Raw genomic sequence first — 11,568 nt, forward strand, 5'->3', positions numbered from 1 at the left:
AGAGGGTCCCCGGGGGGGGGGGGGGGATCTCCTGTCACGGGAGGGTGTGGAGGATTTGGGATTCGCACCCCGAGCGGGATGTATGGGCGGGGGGCGGGAGCGGGGGGTTCAGCCCCAGGGGGCTCAGCCCCAGGGGCAGCGTCTCGAGGCAGGGGGTCTCCGACGGCATCGGCTAACGGGACCGAAGCGAAGGCAGCCCTGAGGGAAGGGCAGAGCAGGGTCTGACACGGGTCCTCAGGGGTCGGTGGGGTGGCCCTGCAGAGGGGCCGAAGAGGCGGCCTCTGGACGGGGCTCCCCGGGGCAGGCTGCAGCCCTCCTGCCCTTGGCCAGCCGGAGGTGGCTGTGCCGGCGCTGTCACCCCGGGCTGCTCGCTTTGCCACCTGTGGAGCAGGTTTTCTGGCTGCCTGTCGGTTGTTTTCCGTGGCCAGAAGATAGAGCGGTCGGCGTGCAGGAAGGGTGTGTGGAAAAGGCACTGGGGATGCCTGCCCAAGCACAAAACCTAAGGTGTGTGCCTGTGTTCGTGAAGGAGCCGTGTCCCATCGCAATCCGAATGTCAGACCATGTCGGCTGGAAGCGGCTCTTTCCGTCAAGTGTTTCTTTACACATCCCTGATTTACTCCTGCCTCCCAGCCACAGGTTTGGCTCCTGGTCTCCCTGAGACCCAGAGGCATTGAGAAGTACCATCACCTTGGATACCCTCCCATTGAAGGCATCTGTCTTAGGCTTTAAAGAAATGGATTCCCAACAAACGCTGTAAACGTGTCCTTATTTTTAAGGGGTTCGTTGACAGCATTTTTTTGCCCTCTTGTAGCTGTTGTTTCAGCACGGGGGCCCGGGTCTGAACACCACACCACTGTGTCAGTACACCGGATGCTAAAGAGTAAACCAGCCTAGGGACAGGAATGAAAACCAACAAAGCCCCCCATTCATAATAAGGCAATCGACAGCATGGATGGAAACAGAAGGTTTGCGTTTCTTCCCAGGCTTTAAAGTAGGATGTCACTACAAAAAAAGCGAAGGGGACTTTCTGACCTGGCAGCACTCTTCCACCAGAAGATTCCTCTCCTCTGCTCCATCGCTGCTTCGCCGTTTCACGGTTAGCAGGTCTGCCTGCAGCCTGGAGAGGTTTAGCGAGCGAGCAGGTTGGCAGCTCACACTGTGGGAAATAAATAAGGAAGTGGGATTCCCATCAGTGCTGTGCTGCTCAAGGAAAGGGGATTTTTATGGGCAATGTGAAACTGAGACGAGGGTAGAGTCAAGGACCCCTCTAGCATTTTCTGTAAACCTGCATGATGTCATGTGGTAGGAGCCAGTCATGGGGATTTTCCCACAAAGTGCCTCTAAATATCCTTTTCAGTGCCCTAAATATCCTTTGGAAAATCCTGTTCAAATTGCCCGCTTTTTCTTACAATTTCATTGTAAAAGAATGGGGTGTCTCACAGCACTTAGCCTGAGAAAATGCAGGCATGAGACCATCTACACAGTGTCAATACTTCATCCTTGCCTTCCAGAGGCACACGGGGTTTTAGAAAGCACAGGAAAAGTTGTAGGTAACGCTTCTTGCAGCTTGGAGCCTCAGTACCCAAATGGCAGGGACGTTTGGGCCGGTTTCTAGCACATACTGCCTGGGCAGCCAGGCCAGTCGGCAGGTGGTCTCTAACCACACGATTTTGGGTGGTCTCCTACATCCTGGCACACACCCTGTCGTGGGAAAAATAGTCTGCTTGTCTCTCGGTCGTGTTTGAGTTTATGGCCTTTCCCAGAGAGACTCAGCACAGCCAGTGGACGTGCATGCTGAGGTCAGAGCATCTGTCGGGAGAGCTGCCTCTCCTGCAAAATCAGGGAGTGTTCTGGCATTTGGTTTTACTTCTTGGTGATTCTGGACTGCCTTTCATTCAAACACCGTGTATTAAATCAAAGCTCTAATAAAATAACACGGATAGCAAATCCAGCTGAGAAATGAGACTATCCTGGAGGTTAAGTTAGAATAACCACTGAACGTTACTCAGATGTTTTTATGTGAGTGTCTGTTTCAGATAACTATCTAAAGGAAGGAAGGAAAGAAGTAAATTACCATTTACCATGGTTGCTGTTGTGGTTTTTTTTTTTCAAACCATTATTTTTTCTTTCTTTCTAAATGTCATCCCGAGCTCTAAAACTTTGCTCTTTGTCATTTACAAGGTTTTGGCTTCCTGTCCGAGTAAAACACATTTACAGAAGCTTTGTGGCAGGCTTTTTATACAGTCTTTAGAGATGGTACCTCCTTTAAAATTGTGTGCTTGTTTGTAATTTTCTTTGACTTTTGCTTTTTGCTTGGAAAAGAAAACCATTTCTGAAGGTTGCTAGTAAGGAAAATAAGAGCTACAGATATTCCAAACAAAATATGAGGACGCCTCATTCCTGACCCAGAATTAAAAACAAACATGTACTTTTCTACAATGCTTGATAGAGAAAACACTGTGCTTTCAGCTGGCATTTGATCCTTCCAATACATCCCTACAAGCATCTTCAAGTGAAAAGTAAGAAATTTTTTCAGGAACCAGTAACAGCCATTAACAGCCATAGCGTAGGATTTAAGATTGCTCTAAAAGTCACAAAATTAAAGGTGATGTTTGCCCAACTAAGGTAATGAGATCTGGTATGTTACAAGCTTCCAAGACAGAAGGATTTGCCGTTTTCTTAGTGAACAGCTACAGGGAAAAAAAAAAAAATCATTTCTTTGCCCTTTTTATATTCTGTCTTTCAAAATTTCCCCAGCCATATTTTAAATTGTAAACTGTATTGTGTGGCATAGCCATCTTTACAATCAAATATTCTCCTTCCATAGTGTTCACACTGACAGGAGGCCAGAGTTCGATGTTGTAGTCCTTACTGCCAGCCATTTACCATGCTCTTCAATGCCGTACGTCAATTCTAAGTGGAAAAAATAGGCAGTGTTATCACTAGATGATTATCTGTGGTTCCTGCCCCCTTCTCCTAGCTTCTGGCCTGTTGTACTTCCCGCTCCATGACAGCACAGTGCTCTGCACAGTGCTCGCAGCCTCCGCAGACCCATGCACGGTGGGCCCAGTCCACCCTGTGCCTCTCTGCACCCACACCGCTGGGACAAACAGCCCTGCTCCATCGCTGACAGGGAAGGTTGGAGTGAGAGCAGAGGGCTGGCTGGTGGAGAGTGAACGCAGGATTAGCACCGCGGCGCTACTGGAACACGGAAACTTTTGGTATCTCGCATCTTTAGCGTGATAATACAGGAGGCCTGAGGGTGAGACGACATAGCTTTAGCTTCTGCTGAAAGCCAGATGGAGAATTAAGCTCAGTCTTGCAAACTTCCCTCTTTAAGGAGAAATAAGAAACTTGCCATTGTGATAAAAGCCAGAAGTGACCAGAACTGAGAAAGTTTATCGGAGGAGCTTGGTTTCGCTCTCTAGTCTTTCACATGTGACAGCCATTTGCATCCAGCTGATGTGGCTGTTTCTGCAGCACATTCTCCTTGACCCAGCCTGCCTGACAGATTTGTCTCCTGCCTGAAAGTGACGTGGGATCTGGTTCTTGACAAGTTTATCTGCTGTTCTCCCCTAGCGATGGCATCTTGCAACCAAGTCGGTTCCTCCACAGCTTTTGTCCAAATACATTTCAGTGTGTGCAGTGGCTGTATTCATTCCTGTTTGAATATGCCCCAAATAGTGCTAATCAGACTTGCTTCTCTATTAGTCAGTCAATTTAGACACACGGCGCAGGCTTCAGCAGAGTGCATAGAGCTGTCCTGAATGAAAATCCCCTCACGAGCATCACCCCAGCTCGGCTGCTGCCATCATTGTTCAAGACCAACTGCTTTGAAGCCAGCTTGGGTATGTTAAACTGTGCTATAATCCCTAGTGGATGCTTGGCGTGTGTCAACAAGCATGAATCAGCAGTCAAGTTTATTCTAGCAGATGCGAAGAGGAGTGTAGCTTGAGACAGACAAGCCATACCCGTAAGAGCTTTCAACCCAAGTACAGAAAGCAGGCTCCGTTGAAGAGCTGGACAGATCACACAAGCAGAGATCACACACAATCACATGGTGGCAGCAGAAAGTGGGTCAGTTCCTCTATCTTATTTTTAGAGAGAAAGAGTGCCAAAGAAAAGTTCAGTATTTCTTTCAGCTGAAATGAAGAGAACAGCTCGAGATGTTAGAGATTGAATGGCATGATAAAAACCACTCCGAGGCTGTCAGCAGTCTTTCCACTGCTTTGCATTGGTTTCAGATGGTATCCTCCCCCTGCGCAAGGAGTTCCCCAGCACAGAGGCTGCCTTTCACAGCGTGCATCTATTGCATCCTACAGCTCCGTTTAGTGACTGGAAACTTGGCTGGAAACTGGAGTCAAATTTTATAGATTATCAGAAGATATAAATTACACCATAAAGCTCCAGATATCAGCATATGCCATCTTGCTAATGAGAAAGAAGAGGTTGTTGATCTGTTACAAAACACTGGCAACTCTAAAGGAAGTCTTGTGGTATTTTGTAGCCAATTTGTAGTAACCCCAATGAGAATCACAACTCTCCTTCCTACCTGGGGTTTTGATGGACCTGGTTTTAAGGTAACCCTCCCAAGACAGAACAGATTTTCACACAGTTTTGGATTTCCTCTCCCTTGGCAAAAAGTTCTTTGCCTGACCACTGTACCTACATGTTCTCTGTCTGTCTCGGTACAAGATACTGAGCAAAGATATGAGAGATCTGTGCTGTGATGAGGAGGGAACAAAACCCCACATCTCCCTTTGCGTAGCATAAATGTCTTTTTCTCATCCTCCCTCTCTTCCCATTTTTCTGAACCATCAGCTAGAAGCTGCAAGCGCCTGATGTGATGATGCTGACCTAGCTAATGCACCGCTGTGGTCACCTGCAGTTCCTGTTGACTGTGCACTGCTCACCTGGCAGTTTTAACTGGGAAAAAACAAACAAACAAACAAAAAAAAAAAAAAAAAAAAAAAAAAACAGGAGACAATAACTAGTTACGCTTCCCCTACTGTGTGTATCAGCTTGTATTCTCCTTATATTGTGTTGTAAGAATTACCTGGTCTTTTCCAATATAGAATATTCGTAACAGAGTGCATTCACAGCAGCTGAGCACTGTGGCCACTTTCTTTGGAAATAATAACTGTGTCAGAAGGACCCGCTCTTCTGAAACCCCCATGTCCTTACCATTAAAATTCAAGCTGCTTTCAAGTGGTTTTGGCTGCACAGTGCAGAATGGACATGGACAGCTGCTTCTAGTTACTTTTGGAAATTTTAGACCGAGTTTTCACTTCCTTATACTCAGCAAACTGGTTTTGATGTAAATAGAAATTGATGTAAATGAAGAGTTAAGGAAAGACTTAACTAAAGCCCCACCTGATGTAGATGCTGATTTAAAAAGACATATTCCTTTGCTTTCAGGCATGAGGAAGTAACACTGTGCTTAACCTCAGTGCAGAAGATGGCAGTGGTACTGACTCAGTCTGCCCACACCGTATGACAGTGCAGCTGTGCACTGACAGGCCCCGTGGTGCAAGTCCAGACTGTGCTTTATCACCTGTCACCTCATTCGAGATGGTTTCCCAAACAGCGTCATCGTTAAACCAGCTGCAAGATCTTGCTCCTTCTGTTCGAATCCTAAGCAGCATGCCCTCTCTGGAAAGGAGCAAGCGCACCTTCTGCATTTCCCAATTCTTTGTGTATCAATGTCCATGTAGTCACTTCAGGGCTGCCCCAATTTCTGCATAGCTTTTTTTGTGCAATGAATTAACGTGACCACAAAGGAGTGCTCCTCTAAGGAGTCCCAGTACTGCCTCAGGACTTGGTGGGGGCAGAGGCCATCTTCTGTGCCCTGAGAGATTGCAGGTAGCAAAGGGGGCTGACAGGAGCAGGCAGATTATGGCTGAATCTCCTCCTCCTATCTCACCTCTCTGGGTAGTCTTTGTCTCTCTGCTGGAGAGACTGTGGCAGGGCTCACTCCATAACACAAGAGAAATTTTGCCCGATTTATGCAGTATGAGGTCTGTGGGGGAGAAGTAACTGACAGGAGCATAAACTTTGCCTGTTGTGCTGCAGTTTGTGCTGCAAGATGCTGAAACATTTCTGGAGAAAACATACCAGGAGATGCAATGATGCCGTGCTAAGAATAACCCTCAATGTGATTGCTTCTAGCTGCATGAGTACTTGCATAATTCAGAATTTATAAATATCTACACTCAACCATACGCTCATTTGTTTGATTCAGGCTTCTTCCTCAGTATTCCCAGATAAGACAGATAATCCACAGTTGAAATGAGAAATAAAGCTGAAGAAGAACAGAGACGCTGCTCCAGAATGCCATAGCAAAGAGCTTGTTGAATGTCTGGAAGATTGAGTTGTGATCTTGGAAAATCAGAACAAAACTCTAAATGAAGAACTAGAAACTTCGAAAGATCTTTACTTTGATAAAAATGTGTAAGAATAGAAGGTAAAACTTTGATGCGTGTTAAATTTCAGAGGATAATTCATATAAATATACATACGCTGAAATTTCAAACTAGATCAAAGGCCAAAATTTAAACATTTCTACCCAGATTTCATAATTTAAAGACTATATAGATTTTACTTACAACAAGTGCGAAAAGGAAGTGAAAAAAAATCGCCAAAATTCTCACTGGCACAACTGGAAACTTTACAGACACAACTACATCTAGAAGAAAAGGAGATTCACATTTTACCAGGTGAAAGTTAAATGTTTTTTACGAGCAGGACTCTTTTGGGTGTGGATTCTCCATTCATGGAGATCTTCAAAAGCTGCCTGGACATGGTCCTGGGCTCTGGATGACCCTGGTGGAGCAGGGGGCTGGACCATGAGGCCTGCAGATGTCACTTCCAGCCTCAGGCACCCTGTGAGCCTGTGACTCTGTGATTTCTGTTTCAGTGAAACCAGCTGGAGCCTTTCTGGTGAACTGATCATAACCCGAAAGCCTTTGCAGGAGACAATTCAAACCCGCGCAGAATGATGTTTCCAGAATGCACACGGGCTTTTGAGCAATGTGTACAAAGAAAACCTAGCGGTGCGCAGAACAGCGAAACCGAGGGGGTGACATGAATTGAGCCTGTGGTGCAATCCAGCAGCTGCTGCTGCCTCTGGTCAGCACGAAAAGATCCCCAGAAACCTGAGACGTGGGTGTGCTGCCCACTTCCCATTCCCCAGGCACTGAAGCTTTGAGGAGCTTCCCCAGCCCTCCGGGGACCTTCCGACCCTCCCTGTAAGATGCTCTTGATCGCTTGCTTGGGCAACAGTCATTAGGAGATGGACTCGGTGATCCTTATGGGGCCCTATGATTCTGTGAAACAGAACTTGAAACATTCCCAAGGATAAGTTTTGCCTTTTTTTGTTGTTTTTGTTTGTTTGTTTTGTTTAACAAACTATATTGCCATAATAGCCACCTAAAATATTTTTGGTTGTAGATTTCAGTATTTGTTCCTCTGAGCCTTGTGAGAAGACTTTTTCTCCCCTACTAAAGGACGGGAAAAGAAACATCCCCATTCTTTGCATGTATTTTCTTTTAGCCGTGTTGATCATGGGATCCACTGATCAGGTTTTGGTTTTGGTTTTGGTTTTTTTTGGGGGGGGAGGCAGAGAGAAAAGGCAGAAGGGCGTTGAGGAACTGTATATATTATATGGATGGATGGATGAACAAAAGTACAGTTTGGGCTGAAAAAGTCTGTCAGAATACAGGCACCAAGCGGATGAATGCCGGCAGCCCCCCGGCAGGGTTATTTCCTCCGCAAGTTCCGTACACAAGCCACGCACAGGCCTCGGTGCAGATGCAGCTTCCCTACCTTGTCGCTTCCCTCCCCGCATCACCGAAGCCTGAATCAAATGCGCTTGGCATTTTGCAGGAGCCGGACGGAGAGCCGTAGCACACCGGGCTCTCAGCTTCCAGCGGATAACACGATAATCTAATAATACAACAACACAAGCTCCATCGGAAAGGGGAAAAAAAACGACAGCGCGACCCTCTCGTTCGCCCAGGACGACGTGTCCCCTCGCCACCGACGCTTTTTATGCGGGCGCCTCCTCACGGCCCGGCGGGCTGAGGCGGAGCCGGCCGCCGCCCCGCCTGCGCTGAGGCGGGGGGGGGGGGGCGCCACGGCGACGGCGGGGCGGGGGCGCGCATGCGGCGTGGGTGCGAGCGTGCGGTTCTGCCGCAGAGGTGAGCGGGAGCGCGCAGCCCCCGAGAGGAACGGCGGGGGGGGGGGGAGGGGACACGCGTGTCCGTGGGGGGCTCCAGCAGGGCGTGGGGGTGCATACAGCCACATGTACCTGCATATACGTACATAAATACGTGTACGTGCGCGGGGAGCGCGTCCCGTGGAGGAGTCCTTCCCCACATAACCCCCCCGTGACCAGTGTCCCCCTCGGGTGTGTGTCACGCTCGGCTGGTGTTCAGCCGGCCGCGCTGGCAGGGGAGGTGTGAGGGTGATGCGGGGAGGGAAGCGACAAGGTAGGGAAGCTGCATCTGCACCGAGGCCTGTGCGTGGCTTGTGTACGGAACTTGCGGAGGAAATAACCCTGCCGGGGGGCTGCCGGCCCTTAGCTGAGGTGGAAGTGCGACCTGTAGGTCCGGGGAGCCGTGACATTCGCGTTTGTTTCGGCAGTGGACGGGCTCAGGCTCTTAGGTGGTATTTTATAGCTGTGGATTAAGTCGTCCTAGGGTTTTGGATGCTGCCTGAAGATCGAGGAGGACAGAAAATGGTGCTGCTTCTCTAAAGCCAGCTTTTTGTAGGTGATTAGATACCCGCTGTGCCAGAGGAAGGCGGTGGCTGTAGGTAGGACAGGTGGCTTGCACTAAGCAGGCCGTGGGCGTGCTGGCTCTGTCACGTCTTTGTTCCTTCTGCCTTGGCTTCCCAGTTTGTATTGTGTGGAGCGTGTACGCAGCAGCGGATGACTTGAGAGGTCTTGTGAGAGGTTTGCTTCCCATCACAGGAACCTCATTCATGCTGGTCCAAAGGCAAGCTTAGAGGGATGTCAGAAGTTTCCTTCGCATCTTCAGCGTGATTCCATTTGAGTTAGTAGCTGTTCTCATACGTGCAAAGACAGGATGTCCTGCTTAGAAGCATCTCCCAGAAGAGGTCAGCTTAGAAAAGGGAAAGCAGTGGTGCTGCGAGATCTCTGTTTAGCTGATGTGGCTTAAGATTTCACTCAGTGAAGGAGGGTAATGTCCTCTCTGATCCAACTTGATATCTCATCTAGAACTCTACAAATATTCCTTCTCTACTTTGTCGACATCAAGTACTGAATTGCTTACATACTCTTAAAATATTTCAAGCCTCTTGGACAAAAAGAAAGATAAATTAAAACAGCAACCATATACATACATAACTGAAGAAGTTATGTGCAGGAGAAAGTAATTTGTCTGAAAGTTTATTGTCTGACCCTTCGAAAGACTAAACCAGTAGTTAATTAACATACTACTTTTGAGGCAAAGTTCTAATGAAAATACAATGAGTCTCTGCTCATTGTAAAACAGATATCTATTACTTTGTGGCTGCATCCATACAACTCAGCTTAATTTGTCATAATAATCAATTACTGAAATTCCAGGTTTTATCTATTCTGCTGAAGTTGGTTGGTGTTGCTGCTTTGCTAGGGTGAATGAGAAATGCCATTTCTGGTGAGACAATAAACTGTCAATAACAGAAAAGCAACTAAGGAAGAATTATTTTGATGTCAGACTGTGAGAAAGCTGAAACCTTTTTTCTTTTGAATTATTGATGTGGTGTACAGTGTGCTACTCCAGACTATCATCTAACCTTGAGTCTTCTCCAAAAGAATAAAATTTGGGCCTTCCATCATAGCTAATATCTTGTAGAAGTAACTCTTTGTTTTCCCCACCACAAATTTCTATTGCAGTGTAAAAAAATAAAATAAAGAGCATGAAATTGGAAAGTCAGTGTTGTTGTCATGCTTGCATAGCAGCTGCATAGTAGGAGCTTCCCTAGATATCAAAATGAGTAGAAAGATTGATACTGCTGTGTCCGAGTCAGAGATAAGTGATCCTTGTCCATTAAGCTGGAAAAAGTCACCTTCAGTTTACTTGCTACCAAAATGCAGTAAAAATCTGATGTAATGTTAGATTTCATACCCAAAGGATGGTACTCATTTGAAGTCCAGTTATTTTCAGAAGAAGTACAGAAAAGTTATAAATATCTGATCTAGTATTCTGTGCTACCACCAGCTTGGTTACTGCTGGGGAAAGGAGGGGAGGTGGCAGTGCAATTTTAGTTCCTGTATCATTTTTTTAAGACAAAACTATTTTTCTCTAAAGTGTTGTTTGTTTGTTTTTTTGTTTTTTTTTTTTTCCCAGTTAAAATTGGGGGGGGGGGGCGGGCAAGAGTGAAAAAAGCAGAGTAAAATGGTTAACATGGGACAGGTAAACATTAAACATCATCATGTAGTTTAATCAGCTACTTGACAAGCTGGAAAAGTTAATTAGAGGAAATGTCTTGTTACAGTAACTGTTGATGTTGCTAGTAAAAATAGTCACTTAGTCACTTCCTGGGAAATTCTAATTATCAGGAACCCTTTAAAATAATAATAAGGACAATGATAATCATAGGTGGTCTGGAGTTCTGATTATCATTAACTTATGATTATTATTAACCTTACAATCTCCAAAAGTTGTCTTTCTGTAATCTAATGTTGTATTATTTAATATCTTGATGTACTTTGGCCTGCAAAATAGTATGGAAGGGATTGAAGGGATTATGAAAAAAAAAAAAAAAAAAAAAAAAAAAAAAAAAAAAAAAAAAAAAAACTGAAGTGACTAAAAAGTTTGTTTTTTTGTTTTTTTTTTTTTCCATTAATGGAGTCTGGCAGTGGATGTATCTCTTACTAGTTTGTTCCTTTCTGTGGTTTTGGAATAGATACATTTTTTTTTTCATAACTTACTCAGGCACCAATTATTTTCTTACATAAAAAGTTTCCATTTGAACAGGGAAAGCCATTCTACTACTTAGAATCATAGAATCATCTAGGTTGGAAAAGACCTTCAGTTTTTTTCTTGATGGGCCACCATGTCCAACCATCAGCCTGACCTACTAAGTCCTATCACTAAGCCATGCTTCATCCACTTAACGCCTGTTAAATACCTCCAGGGACGGGATCTCCACCACTTTCCTGGGCAGCCTGTTCCAGTGCTTGATCACACTTTGCATGAAAAAATTCTTCCTAATGTCTAATCTAAACCTCCCCTGGTGTAACTCAAGGCTGTTTCCTTGCATACTATCTCTTCTCACCTGACAAGAGACCAACACTCTCCTCACTGTGTCTTTTCAGGTAGCTGTAGAGAGCACTAAGGTCTCCCCTGAGCCTCCTCTTCTCCAGACTAAACACCCCCGGTTCCCTCAGCCCCTTCACAGTACTTGTGCTCCAGGCCCGTCACCGGCTTTGTAGCCCTTCTCCAGACACTTCGACAACTCAGTATCCATCTAGTAATGAGGAGCCCACAACTGAGCACGGTACTTGAGGTGTGGTCTCACCAGACTGAGTACGGAGGGACAAGCACTTCCCTGGACCTTGGT

The sequence above is a fragment of the Oxyura jamaicensis genome, chromosome Z (genome assembly GCF_011077185.1).
Source record: "Oxyura jamaicensis isolate SHBP4307 breed ruddy duck chromosome Z, BPBGC_Ojam_1.0, whole genome shotgun sequence".
In the NCBI taxonomy this organism is placed as follows: Eukaryota; Metazoa; Chordata; class Aves; order Anseriformes; family Anatidae; genus Oxyura; species Oxyura jamaicensis.